Genomic DNA, 23,565 nt, shown 5'->3' with positions numbered 1-23,565 from the left:
TTCTCCTCTCTAAATCTTCAGACTTCTCCTTATTGATCAACAAAGTCTAGTAAGAATTAACAAAAATATCTGGGTGCCTTCACTTACGACTGTAGCAACGTATGACCGGAAAGCCATTCTAAGTGATGGTCCTAAGCTGAGGACTTCCTGTTCTCTGCAAAACATTTTATCTACTCTGCACATAAGTTACTAATATGGCTTTGTGAGCAAAATATCCTCATACTCCCAACACTTGTGCCCTTTTGTCTCATTGTGTTCTCTCTGATGGTATTTAAGGTTGCTTCAGTAGGAAAAACATTTTCCCCACATCAAATATTTGTACGGTTTCCCTTCTGTCACTGTGTGAAGTTCCTGGTAAATGTTAACATCTGAATGTTTTTTTAAAAGAGGGTTTCCAACATTTTTCACAGCTGAAAAGATTTATCTCTGCTATGGACTTTCTGGTGCTTTTTTAGCTTTGATTTACTATGAAAAGGTTTCTCGCGCTATGCACACTTGTGAAGCTACTTTCCTTTTTTATTTTGAAAAGTTTTTCAGTTTTATTTCTTATACACATAATATAAAATGTACATTTTCTTATACATAATCATACATATACATGTTTTCCTTAAAGAAAGCATTAAAGTAGGCGTTTTAATTACATTCAGAGTTGCTCTTCTACCCTTCTTCCCTCATTTCGCAACCTTCTTTTCCTATTTCCCTTACCTCCCTCCTCTCCCCTCCTTTCTCCTTCCACCTCTCCTACCTCATCCTACTTCCCCTTCCTTTCCCCCACTCCTCACTTCTTTTCCCCCTTCTCACCTTCTCTCCTACTCCTGTCCCCTACCCTTCCTTCCTCTCCTTTTCCCTTTCTTCCATTCCTCTCACTCCCTGTCCTCTTCCTACCCTCTACTCCTCTCTCCTTTCTATCTTCTTTGCTGTGGAATATTCTCCTTGTTTGGTATCCGAGCAACTCCTATATTCTAATAGTATATACTTTCTTTCAATTTCTTTTCAGATTTATTCCATCTATCAGTATTATCATCATAATTGTACATTTATTCTTATTATCTTCTTTCTCCCCCCCATCCCCTGTTTTCATTTACTCTGGTGTCGTCTGGGTTTCTATTTCTCTTTTATCCTCTTCCTCGTTTAACTTTCTATTATCTAAATCATTTATCTAACCTCTTATCTTCATATTTCTTTTCTAACCATATGTAAAATCTTCCCAATGTCTTGAAATACACTGATTCCTCTTTATCTCTTATTCTTAATCTATTCATTTCCACACAGTCTGAAATCTTCTTTATTCCTTCACCTTCTGACAGAATTTTTTCTGTCTTCCAATTTTGTGCAAATACAATTCTTGCTGTTGTTATTATATGTAGAGTTAAATGCACATCTTCTTTACTATATCTCTCTGGGAGAATACCCAATAAAAAATCTCTGGTTTTAATTCTATAGACTTATGTGATATTTCTTCCAACCATTTTTGTACTCTAGACCAATAATTTTTTGCTTCTAAACATGACCACCACATATGATAGTATGATCTTGGAAAACGCAAACATTTCCAACATTTGGCTGAATTATCCTTAAACATCTTTGTTAATCTTTCTGGTGGCATATGCCACCTATAAAACATTTTATATAGATTTTCTTTGCCCAATCAGACTCTTCAGGTTCTTGAAACCCTAATCCACATAGATTTGATCCATAAACCATACAAAAAACCAAGAACAATCAAACAGTCCAAAAGGGCATAAATAGAGGAAAAAAATAGAAAGAAAGAGAGAGAGAGAGAAAAAAGGAAAGAAAGAGAGAGAGAAAGAAAAGATAAAACCAGATCACGGCAAAAATAAAAATGCACTAGTCCAAAACCCAGGTGTTTGCCCAAAATATCCAACCAGGCAATAAAAAGATGAAAAAAATATATCTCCCCCAAAAATAGAAAAAACAAAAACCCTGCCAATGAACTCTTTTAAATCCAGGAAGAGGGAATTTCTACAAGGAAAAAGGAAAAGGCACAAAAAGAAAAAATCCAGAAAGAAAAAAATAATATTCCCAAATCTTACAAAAGTTATAACTCCATCAAGCAAAAGGTAAAAACAAACAGCTTTCTTTCTTCTTCTTTTTTCTTCTTCTGTATCTTCCCCCTTCTGTTACAAAGTCACAAGACCATTTCTTATCAAAATCTTCTAGCCAGTTTCCAAAACATCCCAAGGTCACTCCCTTCTCATCTTTCCCTTTGTCCAATATATCTCTTTTAATATCCTCTGCAATCCAAAATAGTCTTAAAGGAGAGAGGAAAAAAAAACCCCAAACCCCAGCTTCGAAGCTCTAAATTCAACTTTTCAAATTACAGTTCATTAGCCAAAAATTCCTCTTTTCCCAATCTGCGTTCAGTTTGTTAAATTACTTTTTCAGCTTTTGTTAATTAGCTTTTATTAACTGCTTCTGCTTCTTTGCCACTGTTCCGGAGATGGGGAGGTAGCCTTTTTCAACTCCCTCCCCTCTCTCTTTGCCAATTTTCTCAAGTAAAATAGTTTTTAAAAGTTCAGGAGTTAAATATATAAGGAATCTTGTTTCCGAGACCAGTTTCTCACCCAGTTGATCACCAAGTTCTTTTTGTTTCTTCTCTTCTTGTGTGCGATCGCCCGGCTTTTGACAGTTCCTAATGATTGTCTTCCCTTTGCTGCTGGGTCGGAGGCTGATGCAGACACTTCAGGGGACTTGTGGCTTCCCTGTTCGTGCCTGCCTGTGCCTCCGTTCTTCACTGTCCTTACAGGACAGCTATGATCCCTGGTGATCCCCTAAAGCAGCTGAGATATCAGCATTTTCCAGGAGCCCCGGAATTTACTGTACCGCCACTGGCACTGGCCACACACCCCATCGTGAGACTACTTACCTGTGTGACTTCGGATATGCACACGTAGTACCGAAGGTTGGGCAAAACATTTCCCACACTCCAGACATTTCTATGGTTTCTCTCCAGTGTGGATTCGCTGATGAGTCACAAGAGTATCTTTCCGAGAAAAACATTTATCGCACACTGAGCATTTGTGGGGCTTCTCTCCTGTATGGATTCGGCTGTGACTTCTAAGGGAACCTGAATGAGCAAATGCTCTCCCACAGTCTAAACATTTGTAGTTTTTTTCCCCTGTGTGAATTTTCACATGACTTCTAAGGGCTGATGAGGTACGATAAAATCTTCCACATTCATTGCATTGATGTGGCTTCTCCCCTGTGTGGGTTTTATGATGTGTCAAAAGGTTTTCCTTATAAGCAAAAGATTTTCCACATTCTACGCATTTGTATGGCTTCTCTCCTGTGTGGAGCCTCCGATGGCTTCCAAGGTGTTGTTTTTGGGAAAAGCATTTCCCACACTCCCCACATTTGTAGGGTTTCTCCCCTGTGTGGATTCTCTGATGAATTTGAAGCACTCCTGGACAAATAAAACTTTTCCCACACTCCCCACATTTATAGGGCAACTCTCCTTTATGCCATTCCTGGTGTCTCTGAAGTTCATAAGAATACATAAATCGCTTCTCACATTCTGGGCATTCATAGGGTCTCTCTCCAGTGTGGAGTTTCTGATGTCGCATCAAATGTGATTTTGTGGTAAAACATTTCCCACATTCGAGGCACTTTTTGTTTTTCTCCCCTCTGTGTGTTTTCTCATGACTCCGAAGAGATGAACTCTGGGTGAAACATTTTTCACACTCAAAGCATTTGTAAGATTTTATTCCTGCATGAACCTTCTCATGGAGCCAAAGACTTGAGTTCTGAGAAAAGCTCTTCCCACATTCCCAACACTTGTAAGGTTTCTCCCCTGTGTGAATTCTCTCGTGGTTTCTGAGAGTGGTTTTTTCACGGAAAAATTTCCCACATTCCAGACATTGATAAGGTTTCTCTCCAGTGTGGATTTTCTGATGTGAAAGAAGTCCTGACTTTTGACCAAAGCGTAAGTCACATTCCTCACATTTGTAGGTTTTTACTGTTGGGGGCCTTCTGAGATCTTTGGCGTGTTTTCCAGAGAAGGATTTCTTACCCTCTAAACCTTTACTGGATCCACTTCCCACATGGACCTTCCTGTGGGTCAAAAGGAGGGACCGGCGAGCAAATGATTTCCCACACTCTCCACATTTGCAGGGTTTCTCCTCTTTGTGCCTCTTCTGGTGACTCCGAAGTTGAGAAGAACCCACAAATCGTTTCTCGCATTCTGGGCATTCATAGGGTCTCTCTCCGGTGTGAAGTCTCTGATGTTGAATTAGGGTTGACTTGTCAGCAAAACATTTCCCACATTCTGGGCACTTTTCGTTTTTCTCCCCTGTGTGTGTTTTCTCATGTCTCTGAAGTGATGAACTCTGGGTGAAACATTTTCCACACTCAAAGCATTTGTAAGGTTTGATTCCTGCATGGCTCTTCCCATGGCGTCTAAAACTTGACTTCTGAGAAAAGCTCTTCCCACATTCCCAACAGTTGTAAGGTTTCTCTCCTGTGTGGATTCTCATGTGGTCCCCGAGAGTGGCTTTTGCACGGAAAAATTTCCCACATTCCAGACATTGATAAGGTTTCTCTCCAGTGTGGATTTTCCGATGTGTACGAAGGCTTGACTTTAGACCAAAGTGTAAGTCACATTTCTCACATTTGTAGGTTTTTAGTGTAGGGGGACTTCTGAGATCTTTGGTGTCTTTTCCAGAGAAGGATTTCTCGCCCTCCAAACCTTCACTGGATCCACTTTGCACATGGACCTTCCTGTGGGTGAAAAGGTGGGACTGGAGAGTAAAGGATTTTCCACACTCTAAGCATTCATGGGATTTTTTGTCGTTTTGTGGAGTGCTGCTTGTGTCTGACGGGGCATCCAAAAGTTTCCCAGGCTCCATCCTTTTTGGCAGAAGCTGCCTTGGGCTCATTTTCTAATATTTGTTGATAGTTGACTTGCAAGGTAGATCTAGTTTTATCCGCTGTTGGAAAGCAAAAGAAGCAGAGAACATTATTTCCTTTCCAGAAATGTAGAGAGTCACAAAATCTCTAGAAGGAAAACACATGTTGTTGTGGTCATTAAGTGATTTTGGGGGGGTTGCTAAGTGAAGGAAGACGCAGGGAAGAAATGGAGGGGTGCCTGAAGGGGGTGGGGGACACTCTGGAAGTCCAGTACAGGCCACGCCTGAATTAGGAGAGCTGCAGTGGGGTGCAAAGCTGCAGCTGCCCCCAGAAGCCTCAGTCGCCCCATCTGGGCTCTGCAATGGGGCAGAAATGCCAAGATGGTGCCTTATTTATTTATTTATTTATTTATTTATTTATCGGACTTATATGTCACCCTTTCTCCACAAGGACTCAGGGCGGCTCACAGCAATAAAGCAACAACAAGTCCAGATTAAAATTCAAACGATAAAAGAATCTAAAATTCCCATTAAAACCCCTTCAGTCCAGGTCAGCCTGGCGAAACAACCATGTTTTAAGGTCACGGCGGAAGGAGCAAAGATCGGGGGCCACCCGGAGCTCCAAGGGGAGCTGATTCCAGAGGGTAGGTGTGCCTACAGAGAAGGCTCGCTCTCTAGGGGCCGTCAGCCGACATTACTTGGCTCAATCATTACAGTAATTGAGCAAAGACATCATGCGATACCTCACATAATGACCACTTTGCTAAACGATTGAGATTCCAATTCTCTTGTAGTCATACGTCGAGGAACCCAAAAGATTAAGGCATCACAGAAGCCAAAGAGGAGGAAAGAAAGCTGAGGTTAGTGTAAGCAACCCTTTTTCTTTTCCCATTTCCCATTTTTCTGATTATTCCACTTATGAGCTCCATCCCATCATGGCTAGTTGATCCTGGCTTCCTCGTGACACGTCTCCTCTCCCTGCATGGATGGGTTTTACAGCTCAGTCTCTTCCTCTTGGGAAGACCATGCAACCCTCCTTCGTGCTCTTTATTTATTTGCACTTTAAATTTATTTGCCACCCATCTCGCCGAGGGGCTACTCCAGGGGTCTTATGAGAGTAAAAATGGAGAAAGGAATAGAAGTGTAAACGTAACAGTATTAAGGTAATGAAATGATGAGCACCCCGAAAAGCATCACTGCTGATCAGAGCAAATAAAGCCACACAGAGCTTCCCAAAATTGAAATGAATGATCCTGTTTGTTACCTCAACTGGCCCTGAAAGCAACAGAAGAAAGAAAAAGAAAACTAACAATCTGAGCTTAATGGCTTAATCATGGCTTAATCCTGGCGTATATTTGATCCTAGGGTTTCTGAAGGGGGAGGCCTCACTGAATACCTTCAGAAGGAAAAGCCCCAAATAAAGGATCCCCAATAAAGGATCCAGAGAATTTCAATTAAAATGTAAGCTTTAGGAGAAGGCCTAAGCGCTTCAGTTTACTAAACCAGGGGTCCCCAACCTTTCGGATCTCAGGGAGCATTAAATTCATAATTTTAAATTCCGTGGACCACTAATATGATCTGCCTAATGACCGGCTGGGTGGGCGTGGCTAGGTGATCATGTGACTGGGTGGGCGTGGCCAACTCGATGTCCAACTCTATGTCATTCACATTGAGGGGCACCTCGCCCCTCCCCTGCCAGCCACTCTTGCCTCCCCTCCTGGGCCCCTTAGGGCCCCAATAGGAAGCAGTTGTTGGAGCCACCACGAGAAAGGAATGACAAAACAGCTGGCTCTTCCCTCCAGTCGTCCAAAGCCCTGCACCAGGAGGCTGAAGCAGACCCCAAGTTGGAATTTCTGCCCCCCTCCAACCCGCACAAAAAGACCCCAAAGGGGAGAGACTCTCTGCAGAAACACAAATGTTCAGTGCACATACCCAGCCCAGGAGCCATAGTTGGAGGACCCCTGATTTAGTGCAATATAAAAAAATGCAAAAAGTTTTAATGCGGCCACGAAAATTTTCTCACGGACCACCAGTTGGTGACTGCTGTACTAAACTGTAACCCCAAGTGCATTATGGGACAAGGCCTAAACAGGAACAATCTGCATACATTATGGCATGACGCAAAGAGGGGGCTGCGGGGTTTTTTAAAATTGTCTTTGTTTAACCTTTTAAGGGGTCTGGGGAGGGGGGAGGGGGGTTGGATGGGAACTAGGGTTGTGGGTTTGGGGGATAACCCACCAAGGGGAGGGTCGGGCCTGGCCATGACGCGCGGTGGGGGGTGGGGGGGATCCGGGGGTAATGGGGGGGGGGGGTTGAGCTTGTCCAGACTGTGTTTTCACCATCGGTACTGTGAGTGGGAGGGGTAGATATGGCGGGAGCAGGGGGCCATATTATGTTAAGGGAGCACGCACCCGCTGTCTTCGAGCAGTAGGGCGCTCCGGCCCCCAAAGCTCCACTCGTTTTCCAGGTTGCACAGACCCTCAGGGCCCAGGCCTTCGACTGATGTTGTGCAATGCCAGGTCTGTAGTAAATAAAGCCCCCCTCATTTGTGATCTTGTTCAGGAGGGGGGAGCGGACCTGGCAGGTATTACGGAGACCTGGTTGGGCCCGGAGGGAGGGGTCCCTCTGGTAGAAATGTGCCCACCAGGTTTCCACGCATTCCATCAACCGAGGCCACAGGGGAGGGGCGGCGGAGTAGCGGTTATTATTAGAGAAGGCCTTAGGCCGAGGGAGACCACTGTTCCTCAGACGGCCGGTTGTGACTCCCTCCTTGTGAGGTGGGGCCATGGGGTTCGGATGGGTCTGTTGATCATGTACCTGGCTCCCTGCCACGTGGCTGCAGCCCTGCCTGAGCTACTCAACGTTATCGCCGCGGTGGCGGTTGATACCCCCAGACTTATGGTCATGGGGGATTTCAACCTGCCGTCCGTGGGTGAGGCGTCTGAGGTGGCTCGGGAGTTCATGGCTTCCATGACGGCCATGGACCTGACCCAGCTAATTCATGGCCCTACGCACACGGGGGGAAACACACTGGACTTGGTTTTTGTCTCTGGACAGTGGTTGAGTGATCTCGAGATAGGGGACATAGTCATCGAGCCCTTGTCATGGTCGGATCACTCTCTCTTTCGCCTTGACTTTCGAACCGCGGTACCCCGCCGCAGGGAGGCAGAACCCATAAAATGGGACCGCCCCAGGCGCCTGATGGAACCTGATAGGTTCCAGATGGAGCTTGGGCCAATCCCCGAGGATCTGGCTCACGCCTCGACTGGAGCCATAGTGGCCGCCTGGGACAGGGCGGCCGCTGGAGCTCTGAATCGAGTTGTGCCTTTGCGGCCTCTGACCCGGCGCCGATCTCACCTGGCTCCTTGGTTCACCGAGGAGCTGAGGGAGATGAAGCGCTGGAAAAGACGCCTAGAGAGTAGTCGGAGGGCTAGTCTTTCTGATTTGGACCGGACACTGGTAAGATCTCATATTAGGAATTACCTAGTGGCGATAAAAGCAGCAAAATGTACTCATTTTGCTGCTCTTATTGCATCATCAGATAATCGCCCGGACGCCCTGTTTAGGGTGACCCACTCCCTGCTCCACCAGGAAGCACGGGAGGACCCCTTAAAGGGAAGAGCCGAGGATTTTTGTTCAGTATCTGCATGACAAAATCACTCAGATTCGGGAAGGTCTGGACTCCGACTGGGTAGGTCCAGCCAGGGTGACGGAGGCAGGTCTTGAGAATGTTATCTGGGATGAGTTTGATCCTGTGACCCCAGATGACGTGGACAGGATTCTGGGTAGATTGAACGCGACCACGTGTTTGTTGGACCTGTGTCCCTCTTGGTTAGTGCTGGCTTCCCGGGAGGTGACGCTAGGCTGCCTCCAGGGGACTATAAATGCTTTATTGGGTGAGGGTGCCTTCCCTGCCACCTTGAAGGAGGTGGTGGTGAGGCCTCTCCTCAAGAAGCCCTCCCTGGACCCGGCAGTATTGGCTAATTATCATCCAGTCTCCAACCTTCGCTTTGTGGCGAAGGTTGTTGAGAGTGTGGTTGTGTGACAGCTTCCCCAGTACCTGGATGAAACGTCGTATCTGGATCCGTTCCAGTCGGGTTTCAGGCCTGGGTACAGCACGGAAACGGCATTGGTCGCGTTGGCTGATGATCTCTGGAGGGCTCGGGACAGGGGTTGCTCCTCTGTCCTGGTCCTGTTAGATCTCTCAGCGGCTTTTGATACCATCGACCATGGTATCATGCTGCACCGGTTGGAAGAGTTGAGGGTGGGAGGCACCGTACTATGGTGGTTCTCCTCCTTTCTCTCCAACCGGTCGCAGTCTCTGTTGACAGGGGGGCAGAGGTCGACCCCGAGGCCCCTCATATGTGGGGTGCCATAGGGATCGGTCCTCTCGCCCCTTTTGTTCAACATTTATGTAAAGCCGCTGGGCGAGATAATCCGTGGTTTCGGGGTGAAGTACCATTACGCTGACGACACCCAGCTGTACATCTCCACCCCGGGCCACCCCAACGATGCCCTTGAAGTGATGTCCCGGTGCCTGGAAGCCGTACGGATCTGGATGGGGAGAAACAGGCTCAGGCTCAACCCATCCAAGACCGAGTGGCTGTGGTTTCCGACGTCCCGATATAGTCAGCTGGTGCCATCGCTGACTATTGGGGGCGAAACATTGGCCCCCACGGAAAGGGCTCGCAACTTGGGCGTCCTCCTGGATTCACGGCTGTCGTTAGAAGAGCACTTGACGGCCGTGACTGGGAGGATTTTTCATCAGGTTCGCCTGATCCGCCAGTTGCGTCCCTTTCTAGATCGGGACTCTCTACACACAGTCATTCATGCCCTCATTACCTCTCGTCTGGACTATTGTAACGCTCTCTACATGGGGCTCCCCTTGAGGTGCACTCGGAGGCTCCAACTGGCGCAAAGTGCGGCCGCGCGGGTGGTTATGGGAGCGACGTGGAGTTCCCATGTAACACCTCTCCTGCGCGAGCTGCACTGGCTCCCAGTGGTCTTCCGAGTGCGCTTCAAGGTTCTGGTTATCACCTTTAAAACGCTCCATGGCCTAGGACCTGGTTATCTACGGGACCACCTGCTACCACCAATAGCCTCCCACCGGCCAGTATGCTCCTATAGAGAGGGGCTCCTCCGGGTGCTGTCGGCCAAACAATGTCGACTGGCGGCCCCTAGGGGGAGAGCCTTCTCTGTGGGGGCACCTACGATCTGGAACGAGCTCCCCCCGGAGATACGGAGGATCCCGGATCTGCGCACCTTCCGTCGCGCGCTTAAGACTTTTTTATTTCATCAAGCTGGCCTGGCCTAACCCTTCTCCCCTTTTAAATATAAATCTTAATTTGTTTTTAAATTATGGGGTATTTTAAATTTGTTCAGCCTTATTATTTAATTCGTTTTTATTCTATTTTAAATTTTTGTATTTATGTGTTTTATCTTCTGGCTGTTCACCGCCCTGAGTCCTTCGGGAGTAGGGTGGTATAGAAATTTAAATAAAAAAATAAAATAAATAAATAAATAAATAAAATAAATGGCTAAGAATGTATCGCTGAAACAAGACCTAGTTTGGGCTGAGAGAACATTTTCCCCTGAAAGAACCAGATGAAGGCTGGGCAGGGCAGCCCCACCTCCACTTGAGTCCCCAGGCAGCCTCTTTTGGCTTCAGGGCTGCCTCCCCCACCCGGCCGATGCGACTCCCCCACTCCGTGGCTTTCCGCTCAGGGTCCACGTCCAACTCCACCAAGAGTGGCTTCTCACAACTAATACAGATCAAACAAATTTCGCCTTCACTCTACACCTTGGCAGAAAAACCCAATTTTATTTCATGGCATGGGCCCTGGGTACTTGCAGGATCACCTTCTGCCTGCCTCCAACCGCCCAGTGCGCTCACATAGGACTGCCCTCCTCCGGGTGCCATCGGCCAGACAATGTCGGCTGATGACGCCCAGGATGAGGGCGTTCTCTGTGGGCGCACCCACCCTCTGCAATGGTTAACCCACTGGGCTCCGGATGGCCCCCAACCTCCGCTCTTTCCGCGGTGACCTAAAGACATGGCTTTTCCAACAAATTTGCTGATCTGATGGGAGCTTTTAACTTTAATTCTTTGGGGATTTTAAATTGAGTATTTTAGTCATAATTTTACTGTTTTATTGTTTTATCTTATCTTGTCCTTCGGGAGAAGTATAAATAAACTAAACTAAACTAAACTATTGCATTGCCACATAAAGATTTTTTTAAAAGCTTATTTTCCAGACCAAATTTCATTGACTCACCTTTAAAGTTACAGCCAAGAGGTCTCTGGGTCACCTCTCTGAGTCAAGGGCAAGGATGACCCTCACTTGGTTTGATTTCTCCTTAACTGATTGGCCCTTTGTGCAGGAAGCTGCTTCTCCAGCCGGGCCAAGATTCCCAAATTTTCTAGGATGGAGTCCTGGCCAAAATGTTGCATGTTCTGATCCAAGAAGGCCCCTTTCTCCCCTCTGCAGTTCACGGCCAGATCCTTGCTGGTCTCCTGCAAAGAGAAATGAAAAAGGCTCAGATGCCGACAGTAACGCTGAGCTTAATCTATAAATGACCTGGACGAGGAAGGAAAAATAGGATTGTTTGCTGAGAATACAAGATAAAAGGAGGTAGAATTGAGATTCAAGAAGATCTTGATGGGCCAAAACGGAAGAAACCAGCAGGATGAAGTCCAACAGGGAGCAACAAATAATTGTGAGTGGAAAACTCAAAGGAAGACAAGCGAGATCATAAAAGGGATCCTGTTTCCTGCTCTTTTTGGAGGCTGCAAGGCCATAAGAATTCCAGGCTTCCTGGGACCCAATGCTACTTTGGACAGGCATTTTAAAATCATGTACCGTAAGGCAACCTCCTGGCCATCAGTTTGTTCTAGGAGCCGCTCACAAGACCAGCCTCAAAACTTCCTTAGTTTGTGCTTTCTAAAACATTAAAGGTAAAACAAAGCGAACTGAAAAACAGGAAAGACAAAACTAAAACTGGAAGAAGAGAAAAACCTCTACTGTTCAAAGAATCGACAAAATAACTAGGAACTTGAAAACAAGCTAAAAGAGCATGGGCAAGAGACTAATGAATATTGACTCACCTTGCATAGATTGTCTGCTCATTCAAATTCACATGTCATGCATGATTTAGCATGTTTGGGGAGGGAAGCAGGCAATATGTAGAAGATGGTCGGTGAGAATGGAACCTCATAGTATCTCAGCCAATGGGGAAAGAGATGGAGGGATGGGCGGCCATTTTGAAAGCTTCTCCCCGTTTATGGCAATAAAAGAAATGAAAAGTCTTCAGTGTCTCTTGGTTGGTTCTTGGTCAGGCACATTTGCCACTGGTTGAGATGGAAAGCAGCCAGGAGGACATCACAGACCCAAAGCTACTTTGGACAGGCGTTTTCCACTTATGCCAGGCAACCTTCTGGCCATCAGCTTCTTCTAGGAGCCGCTCACAAGACCAGCCTCACAACTTCCTTAGAGTTTGTGCTTTCTAAAACATCCACCGTGGAGGCGATGCCACATCCAGGACTCCCCATTGCAACGAGGTCGGTCAGTCTGTGTTAATTCCACATTGCATATCTCAAGACACCTTTTAAAGCTCCGTTTACTCCAGTTTTGCAACTGCGCTTGAGGGAAACGGATCTTCAGAGGCTTCCTGTTCAAACGGACCACACAGAGACCTCCTGCAAGTAACCTCCCCTAAAGCTTCTTCCCCGATCCATCCGGATCCCCCCGGGGAGCCTTGGTCGGGCGAAGAGGGGGCAGATCCACCCCGGGGATTAGAGAGAGACTTTTCTGAAAGCAACTTCGCCACAGCTCCTTCTAGGATCCCCCCGGATCCCCCAGGGAAGCTTTGGTCGGGAGAGGAGGGGACAGAAATCCAGCCAGGAAACCTCCGCCGTTCCTCCGATGGGCGTCGGGGTCGAGGGTTCCTCTGCCCATGGAAAGAGTGTCCCCTGCACGGTGGAAGCGGGGCTGCCCTCCTCCTGCTCCAGGGTGTCTGTGTTGCAATATTTTGAGGATCAGACTCAATAAATAATTCAGGAACAAAGTATTCAAACAAAGTACTATTTATTTATAATAGGCATTCTATATTCTCTGAATGATCACAGATAGAAGCAAAGAAGGAGGTGCATACATCCCCTTTTATACCAATAAGGCGGAGTAAAGGATGGGAGTGGTTACATATGAATATATTAAGGAAGGAAGAATAAATTAACCCCTGATACCCTGTGTATGTACATTTTCCCCATTTGAAAATAAGGCATTTACTTGTGACAAATCCCCCTCTAAATGCCGATTCGATATACAACAATAATTACATTCAGATTCAGAACAATATAACACTTGTAGTTTTGAGGTTAAATATTTATGTTGTTTAGATTGCAAAGGCTTAGTCAATATATCAGCTATTTGTTCTGAAGTTTCGCAATGAATGGCCTTAATGAATCCATCTTGAGACAATTGCCTTACATGTTTGAATTTGATATCTATATGTCTGGACCTTTGACCAATGGCATCAGATATAGATATCTCTATAGCAGCTTTATTATCTTCATGTATAATAAATGGTAATGAAGGATTTTTCCAAACATCTGATAACAAATCATTAAACCATACTAAATTATTTGAGGCTTTAGACAAACAGACATATTCTGCCTCAGTTGTTGATGTGGCTACTAAATCTTGTTTCCCAGTATACCAGTAGACTGGACAATCGTTAAGGAAGAATACATAACCTGAGGTGCTTTTTCTGCACTTAGTATCACCTGCCCAATCTGCATCAGCGTAACAAGTGAGAATGGGTTCTTTAACATTATTAAAGTAAGCAGAAATCTATGCTATGCTTTAAATATCTTAATATTCGTTTAATAGCTTCCCAATGATACGTTAGTGGCTTACTAACATATCTGGATAACAGATTAAGGGGTAAAGCAATATCAGGTCTAGTCCAATTAGATATATACAAAAGGGAACCAATAACCGATCTATAAAGTGTGTTATCTTTAAATTCAGGGGATGATTCATCCATGTTTCTTAGAAAATCAGTTTGCATTGGAGTATCACAAGGTTTAGCATCATTTAAATTACATTTATTTAGAAGTTCTATAATTTTGTCTTTCTGAGATAATTTAAATCCTTTTTTTGTCTTACTGATTTGAACTCCAAGATATTTATTTACTTTCCCCAGTGATTTCAAAGAAAAATGTTCATTTAGTTTTGTTACAAATATATCTCTTTTTTCTTTATGTTTACCAATATATAAAATGTCATCCACATAAATTAATACGAATTCCAATGAATCACCTTCCTTTTTAACAAAGAAACAGTTGTCTGCAGTTGTGGCATTAAAATTCATGGTTTTGAGTACATTGACCAAACATTCATACCAACGTTTGCCGGATTGCTTTAATCCGTATAAACTTTTGTTTAATAACCAAGTTTCATTTTTGTTTGTGTATTGGCTGTGAGGTGCTCTCACATATATCTCTTTATCAAGTTTTGCATGTAAATATGCAGTGTGTATATCATATTGAAAAACATCAAGATTAAATGCAGATGCAATAACCAAAGCAGTTTTAACACTCTCAGTTCTTACAGTGGGAGAGTATGTGTCAGTGTAATCTTCAGGATATTTTTGAGCATAACCTTGTGCGACTAGTCTAGCTTTATATAATGTGTTGCCTTCCTCCAAATTTTTAATTTTAAATATCCATCTGGTACCTATAATTGTTTTGTCTTTAGGTGCAGAAGTTGGTGTGAATACATTTAATTCTCGCAAGCTGTCCATTTCTTTGGCCATGGCTAATTCCCACTTTTTTCTTTCTTCAGTGGGGAGTTTTAATACTTCCTCGTATGTGTTGGGTATTGATGTTTCATTGTTCATGCACATTATGTAATCTTTATATTTACTTGGTACTTGATTTGTGTTACATCTAATTGTCTTTTTTGGTATGCTGTCGTTATCGTGTAAGTATCTTGCTTCCTTTTTGGTTAATGAATCTGTTTTTATTCTGGTGTGACTATTTGTCCATGTTTTATTCTCGTTTTCATGTATGTTGTGGTTATGTTCTTCTCTCTCTATTTTATCTTGATGTTTAATGTCTGTTTTTGTAATTCGAAATATCTCATTAAGATGTATCTTAGACCAATTGGCCTGTTCATGAAATACAGCTGTTCTAGAAATTATGAATTTGTTGTTATTATCAATAAATCTGTATCCTTTTGTGCCTGTTTCGTATCCCATGAATCTAAGTCTTCTGGATACGTTATCTCCTTTACGTCTTAATTGTTTTGGTATGTGTACATCCGCTGTAACTCCAAATATGTGCATGTGTGATATTTTAGGTTTTCTATTATACATTAGTTCATATGGTGTTTTATTTATGATGCTGGACCAAGTTCTGTTTTGAGTGTAATTTGAATATAATAAGGCTTCTGACCAGAATTGTTTTCCTAAGCCAGCATCTTCTAATGTACATCTAATCATGGTTTGTAGTGTCGAGTTTTTTCGTTCTATCACTCCATTTTGGAATGCAGAGAAAGGGCTAGATGTGAAGTGTAACATTCCTTTATCCTTTAGCCATTGAGAGAATTCTTTTGACATGAATTCAGATCCCCTATCTGTCATGATTTGTTTTATTTTAATATTGTGTTGTGTTTCTACACGTTTATGAAACTCTTTTGGAAAGTTTCATCTTTGTGTTTCAAAGTATAGACAAACCCGTAACGACTATAGTCATCTACAATAGTTAGGAAATATCGTTTTTTATATGTGATTGATGGGGTTAATGGACCAACTAGATCCATGTGTACCAGATCAAAAATGTGGTCAGATGACCTTGTTGCCCTTTTTGGTTTGGGATTAGTTCTGAGTTTTGAGGATTTACATACTGAACATTCCAAATAATTTTTACAATTTTTTATCTTAACACCTTCAGCATGTTCAATCATTTTTTGTATTACAGGAAAACTAGCATGTCCTAATTTTCTATGTAATATATGTGCACATTCATCATGAATTGGTTTCCCAATGGTGGGTTTCTTGTTATTGAGTGTATCACTAGTGGATGTGTTTTTGTGGTCATGGTTTGTTTCATGTTCCTCATTATCACTATTACTGTTATCTTCATTTTTTATGCTAGTGTTATCTTCTGTGTTTGAATCAATAATATGTAGCCATTTTTCTTCTGTGATTAAATAAGGCAGGCCCCCTTTGATAACCACACTACCCAGATTTGTTTTGTTTTTCTCTAGGATTGCTTTTCCTTTTGAGAATACTATGTTTATGTCAGAATCTCTGCTTAGTTTTATTGCACTAAGTATGTTGTGAGGTATTTCTGGTATTAATAATACCCCCTCTATTTTCCCTAGACCAGGTAAATTTACACTTCCTCTTCCAATAACTTGGACATTTTCTTGATTGGCTAATTTTATTACAAATTTATCTTCTATAAATGAAGATAGTATTTTCTTGTCATGTGTTGTGTGATTGGTTGCTCCAGAATCAATGAGCCAAGCATTATTACTTGACTTTTGTATGTTAGTTATGTTATGTTTATCTAATCCATTTAATGATCCAGATTTTCTATCTCTTGAATTATCTCTGCCCCCTCTATGCTCTCTAAAGTTTGGTGAGTTTCTATATCTATATCTATCAATAGATGATTGTCTGTTATGATATCTGCTTCTATAGTCATGTTTTTCTCTTTCTCTAAGAAATTTAGGACAATCTCTTCTACAGTGTTCTTTGGATCCACAATTATAACATTCAATTGATTCTCGATGTTCCTCTTGGAATACTACTCTCTTCGTCTGTCTATGTTCTGTGTGTGTACTATAGCGGCTTCTTCTCAGATTATCTTCAGCTATTAGCTTATTTGATAAGTTTTCTATAGATAGGTATCCCAAATTAATTGTGTCTAAATGTGATATGTAGTTATCCCATGATGAGTCTAATGAATTAAGGATAACACTTTTCATTGTTTGATCTGATATTATTTCTCCCCTTAAATGTAGCTCTGCTCTGATTTTGTTTAGTGATATTAAGTGTTCACTTATAGTGGTCCCAGATTTTATCCTGGCTGAGAAGAAATCTTTAGACATTCTTGTTGTGGTTGCTACGCTTTCACTATGAAACAGTTTAAACATGCAATGAATTATTTCTGAGACAGTGAGATTATGCTTAATACTATGATGCATAGCGGGAGATATACTAGATATTAATAAGTAGAATGCTCTGTGATGCAGGCAGTCCAATTTTAGAGTCCAAGGTTTTTTGGGAGGGTTAGTTATGAAAAATAATAAATTTTCTTTTAGAAAAACAACCTGAAGTTGTTGACACCATTCTTGTAAATTAATGCCATCTATTCTCAGCTTTGGGAAATCATTAGGCAAGTCCCCAATATTGTTTGTTTCATTACTTACAACTGGAGGTTGTCCATGATCTTGTAGATGTTGGTAGTTGCAGAATGGTGTGGGTATGCTCGCAATGAGTCTGAATGGTTCTCTTTGTTCTTCATGTCTTCCGTAGTTGTCTGTGTGTGTTTGCGCATGCGCGTTGCTCATTTCACTTCTGTAGCTGTCGGGAGAGGTTCTCGTCGCTGTAGCTCCCTCGTAGATCTCTTCCTCCGATGACTCGGTCTCCGGTTCGACCTTGGGTGTCCAGGAGATGGCCGGCGCTCACTTCCTTTCGCTGAAGCTATCCTGGTTGAAGTCTCTGGCTCCCGGAAGCGTCTGCGGCGTGGGGGAGTATTTGCAAGGTCCTCTGGGTTCAGGCGCTGGTATTTTCGCCGTCCGGATGGAAGCGGGTGAATTCTGAGAAGTTTGCTTGCTTGCTTGTCTTTTCTTTATTTTTTGTTCAGCAGCTTCTGTTGATTTTTTTGTAATTTTTAAATTTGGGCCAAATGTTACGAACAGCGTTCTTATGGCTGATTTTATTTTTAGTTCAGTAGAGGTTTCTTCGATGTCTGTATCAGATTCTTCTGAAGAATAGAGTTTTTCTTTTTTATCTTTCACACTGTGTATGGCTTTTTGCGCCAGAGATTTTGAATCCTGTTTTCTGATTGGCTCTGCTTCGCGCATCTTAGTGGTCGGTTGAAACCAAGATGGCTGCCATTCAAAATTTTGTGCGGGACCGTTAGTCTTTCTTTTCGTTATATTTTCATCTATAGGTAATTCGCTCACCATTTTTAGGTCTTTAGATTCAGCTGTTACGATGTGGTTTTCTCTCGCTGCTCCGCTGTCTTTTATGTTGTTTTGGAGGTTCGCGGTGAGTTTCAGTAATTTCAGTATCTCTGATTTGAGAGCGTTGTTTTCTACCTTGTTCACTTCTTGGTTGTCAGGTTCATCGGTTACCTCTTTGTTGTCTGAAGTGTAGTTTTCAGATTCTTCTGTCATCTTATTTGTAGACTCATCGATCATTTCTTGATCTGTTTCCATTTCTTTATTGTGTGCCCTGGTGTTGGGTCTTTCTCTTTTGTTTCTAGGGTTTTCTTTCTTTGGCATGTTTATTTTTATTGAGTCATTTAACCATCCTCTGCTACCAGCTTGTTGCAATATTTTGAGGATCAGACTCAATAAATAATTCAGGAACAAAGTATTCAAACAAAGTACTATTTATTTACAATAGGCATTCTATATTCTCTGAATGATCACAGATAGAAGCAAAGAAGGAGGTGCATACATCCCCTTTTATACCAATAAGGCGGAGTAAAGGATGGGAGTGGTTACATATGAATATATTAAGGAAGGAAGAATAAATTAACCCCTGATACCCTGTGTATGTACATTTTCCCCATTTGAGAATAAGGCATTTACTTGTGACAGTCTGGGAGAGCTTGTATGACGCCCCTTGGAGGGTTTTCTCTTGAGGAGCTCCGTGGAAAGGGCCAGGAACCTTCAGTTCCCTTTTTGGGGTTTCTTTCCTTTTTTGGGGGTTCCTTCCTAACTGGATAATAAATATTTTGAAACTTGCTTTTGAACCTGCGAATGCGGATTGTCAATCTGTTCTCAAGCCATTAGTCTCTAACCCGGCCTCCACTCTGGCGGATTTTCTTAAAGCTTGCCGTGTTATCGGCACCCAAACCTACCAGATGGATGCATTGGCCGCAGCCCTAAAAAAGGGGAACCAACCTCGAGGCACTTGTTTCAATTGTGGAAAACCTGGCCATTTCAAAAAACAGTGCCACGCCCTGGGTGGCGGCGCTGCCCGCCCCCTACCTAATTTCAGTGCCAAACCAAAGACGGTATGCCCTAAATGTAAAAAGGGCTACCATTGGGCCAATCAATGTCGACCTTTCCCTCAGAATCAGGGAAACTAATAACGGGGCTTGCAGCTAGCCCCCCTCCAAAGGCTGCACCCCCTCTTTCCTGTGGTGACATTTCTTTCTCTCCTGTCGCTTCCTCTCCGCTTTCTGCTCTGCCCTGCTGTCAAGGCACGGATCTGAAACTTCTTGCTGACACTTCTGTTGATTTTCCTAATCTCCTGGTTGTCGCAGACGCCCAGTTGCCCGGCCCGCTCCCACCGGATGTTACTGCAACCATTCTCCCGGTGGCGGCGGCCTGTCAACGAGGCATCTTTGTCCTTCCTTCCGTGATTGATCCTCCACCCCAAAATTGTGTTCAGATTCAATTCTATACCAATGTCCCCATATTGGCGAAAAAAGGGGATATTGTTGCTCGGTTGGTACTGTTACCTAAGGATGTGTCAGCTTCCTCTGTGGAGCCCCCGCCCACTGAGCTCTTAGCTCTTACCAAGCCAATCACTCCCCAGAAACCGATTATGCCGTTTTTAATTAACGGCATTCTCTTTTCTGGCCTTCTAGACTCTGGCGCTGATGTTTCAGTCATAAGAACAGCGGAATGGCCCTCTCAATGGCCCCTTGAACCATCTCCAGCAGTACGGGGAGTGGGAGGCACACAACAGGCAAGTTCCAGTAAAAATTGGCTCACAGTACAACGTGTTACAAAAGGAATTACGGCACAAATCAAGCCAGTTGTCCTGCCTCTTCACATTAATTTATGGGGCAGAGATCTTATTTCACAATTTGATGCAAAACTTATTTTAGAGGACTAGCAATGTCTCCAACTCCCCTGAAACTTACTCTGCTCTCCCCTACGCCTGTCTGGATAGATCAATGGCCACTTACCAGTGAAAAATTAATTGCATTACAACAGCTGGTGGATGACCAACTGTGCTCCGGACATTTGGAGCCAACCACTAGCCCGTACAATACTCCAGTATTTGTGGTCAAGAAGAAGTCAGGGAAATGGAGATTAATTCAGGATCTTCGCGCTGTCAATGCTATCGTTAAGCCAATGGGCCCACTTCAATGCGGGATGCCCAATCCAAATTTGATTCCTAAAGATTATGATTTGGTGGTCATTGATCTCAAGGACTCCTTTTTCACTATCCCGTTGAATAATAATGATAAGGAACTTTTTGCTTTTTCGATCCCTCAAACTAATATGTCTCGCCCTACCCCGCGCTATCAATGGACTGTCTTACCTCAAGGCATGCTCAACAGTCCCACAATGTGTCAATTTTATGTCGACGCAGTTCTTTCGCCTTTTCGTACTTCTCACCCTCATTTGCTGCTTTATCACTACATGGATGATATCCTCATGGCCGCCCCGGGTCCTCCTGGCACGGTCCGACCTTTTCTCCCTGAACTGATCCAGCACCTGTCCTCTCATGGGTTTCAGGTGGCTCCAGAAAAAATTCAGACCCACCCACCTTTCTCATATCTGGGTCATAAGGTCTTAACCTCCTCCTCTTCACCTACCCTGCCTCATATTATTCTTCCGAATCCTCTTACTCTTGTGGCCCTCCAGCAGATATTGGGCGCGATAAATTTTGTCCGCCCGTTTCTTGCACTCATCACGGCCCAACTTTTCCCTCTTTTCCTGGCCCTCAAAGGCCCTTCATCTCCCTCCTCACTCATTGTTTTGACTGATCCTCAAAAGCATGTGCTCACCCTCATTGACTCCGCGATGGCCACTCGTTGGGTGGATCGAGCCATCCCTAATGAACCTGTATCCCTTGTACTTTTTAACACCCCCTCCATCCCAACCGCTGCCCTCATTCAATATAAAAAGGGCACTGTTGCCGTCCTGGAATGGATTCATCTTCCTAATACTCCGCGCAAATCTATTAAACCCTTGCATTATATGTTCGCTTTGCTCATTACCAAAGGCCGGTTTCGAGCAAAGTGTCTCATTGGCTTTGACGTTACTTCTTTGTTTGTTCCTATGTCCCTCACCACTTGGGAACCCCTGTATGCTACCTCTGATTCCTTGCAACTTTCTTTGGCAGAATGGGCGGGCAGTGTCTCCTGTCATGTCCCGTCTGACCCTCGCTTTCAACTCCTTCACAATGTTCCGATGTCTTTCCATTCCACTCTTTCCTCATCCCCAATCTCTAATGCTGTCACTGTGTATGTAGACGGCAGCAAATCTTATGGAGCGTGTGTGTGGAAAGAGGGGGCCCAGTGGCAGACCAAAATTACCCCTCCTCAAACTTCTGCTCAGCGGGCCGAATTAGCCGCTACCATCTTGGCTTTTCAAACTTTCCCCACCTCTCCCTTCAATCTTATCCTTGACAGCCTTTATGTTTACAAGGTTCTCACATCCTTGTCGGACTCCTATATCTCCCCATCTCTTGATGATAATCTTTTAAGTTTATTTATAACCTTACAATCCCTTCTTCATGCTAGGACTGAACTCTTTTTTCCAGCCCATATCAGAAGTCACCAACCATTTCCTGGTATTATTCAAGAGGGAAACTCTCGGGCTGATGCTGCAGCAGCCGCTGCCCTTACTGCCCCTTCTGATCTCTCTATTCTCTCCTTGTCCCCTATTACCCCGTGGGCTAGCCACTCTTACTTTCACCAAAATCGTAAGGCCTTAATGAAACAATTCTCTCTCTCTGCAACGGAGGCCTCTGCTATTATTCAACAATGCCCCACTTGCAGCTTACAAGCGCACTCTGTCCCCCTGGGGGTCAACCCCCGGGGCACGGAGAGTTGTCAATTATGGCAAATGGATGTCACATTGTATCCATCATTTGCCCCCTGGAAGTATGTTCATGTTTCTATTGATATGTACTCAGGGTTTATTATGGCCTCCGCGCAGAGGGGTGAAGCCACCAAACATGTTATTAATCATTGCATTCGGACTTTTAGTATTCTGGGCAACCCCAAACAATTAAAAACAGACAATGCCCCTGCATATACTAGTGCAGCCTTTGCACAGTTTTGCCATCGCTGGTCCATCTTACACAAGCTTGGAATCCCATACAATTCCACTGGCCAGGCGATCGTGGAACGGGCTAATCAGACCCTAATAAAGGCCCATGATGCTCATAAAAAACAGAAAGGGGAAAATACCCCCGGCTTGCCTGGAATACAAAATACCTTGAACCTTGTCTTGTTTACCCTCAACTTCCTCAATGTTTCCGGCACCCCCGGGTCAACCGCCGCAAGTCGGCACTTTTCTGCTTCTCCTACAGACTCTCCACGACCGCAAGTTTATTATCGCCGTCTTCCAGATCCTACGTGGAAAGGCCCGGCCTCTCTTGTCACCTGGGGTCGGGGCTACGCTGCAGTCAACGACAATGGCGAAATTATATGGACTCCTGCTCGCTGTGTTCGTCCATATATGGTCACTTAACCATGTCATTGTGACCAGTGATCCAGGGACATGGGCCAGCAACGCATTGGTGAGAGATTTGAATAAAGCTGCTTTACTTCTCAATAAAACTAACTGTTGGATTTGCATGCACATCCCCTCTGATGGAAAAACAGGCTTGGCACTTCATAGTGTGACTTTCAATGAGACCGGATGGACGTTCCTGTGGCCCTACACAACAGCCCTGCTTAACCACACGTATGCTGTTCCTACCCGGATTTTAGAGCCAGCCCGTTTTTGTTTCAGCAGCGCCGGCCTGTCCACTAATGCCACGTACATGGGGACCAATTGTTATCGGACCATTACATGGAACTCGGCGGTCACTAAAAACTCAGATATCCAGAGGCATCTTGCCCAATCTCGGGGTGGCAATGAACTATCGGGATCTTCATTTACTAAATAACTGGACAGTACATATGTTCAACGAGACTATCAAGGTGCTGAAGCTGATGAACAAAGAACTGGTTGAAATCAGGGAGGTAGTCTTACAAAACCGATATGCCTTAGATATTATGCTAGTAACTAAAGGAGGCGTTTGTGCCCTCATGCACTCACCTTGTTGTACCTATGTATCTGATTATCAGTATAACATCACTCACACCATAGAGCATATAGAGAACATGATCAAAAACAATCCCTTATCATCTGATGGATCTGCCATTGACATTTGGGCTGCCCTTTGGTCATGGCTCCCGGATGGTTCTTGGTTAAAATCAATTATGCCAATTATTGTATCTATAATCGTATTGCTTGTTTTGCTTTGCTGCTGTATCCAATGTCTCCCCTCCCTTCTGCAAATGTGCAAAGATTTTATTCCCTCCAATAGGAAGGACGTCCTGATAAGTGAAACCAAAGCCCTTCTGGAACTGGAGGAAGCCAATCTCAACAAAACAGAAAAGGAGGAGATGTGGGAATATTTGTACAGAAATATACTTGCATATTAGAATTATCCATAGGCCTTGCCACAGCAGGGAAATAGGATGTTGACGTCATCTGGA

General features: G+C 44.0%; 1 pseudogene; it reads right to left on the bottom strand.

Moving 5' to 3' along the window:
* Positions 1-206: 206 nt before the first annotated feature.
* Positions 207-4,865, bottom strand: LOC139311845 (zinc finger protein 845-like; annotated as a pseudogene).
* Positions 4,866-23,565: the final 18,700 nt, after the last annotated feature.

This window comes from Pituophis catenifer, unplaced genomic scaffold (assembly GCF_029215685.1).
Source record: "Pituophis catenifer annectens isolate HBS135680 unplaced genomic scaffold, rPitCat1.0.hap2 SCAF_2, whole genome shotgun sequence".
NCBI lineage: Eukaryota > Metazoa > Chordata > Lepidosauria > Squamata > Colubridae > Pituophis > Pituophis catenifer.
The sequence above is the reverse complement of the archived record's forward strand: the minus strand, read 5'-3'. Positions and strand labels throughout refer to the sequence as shown.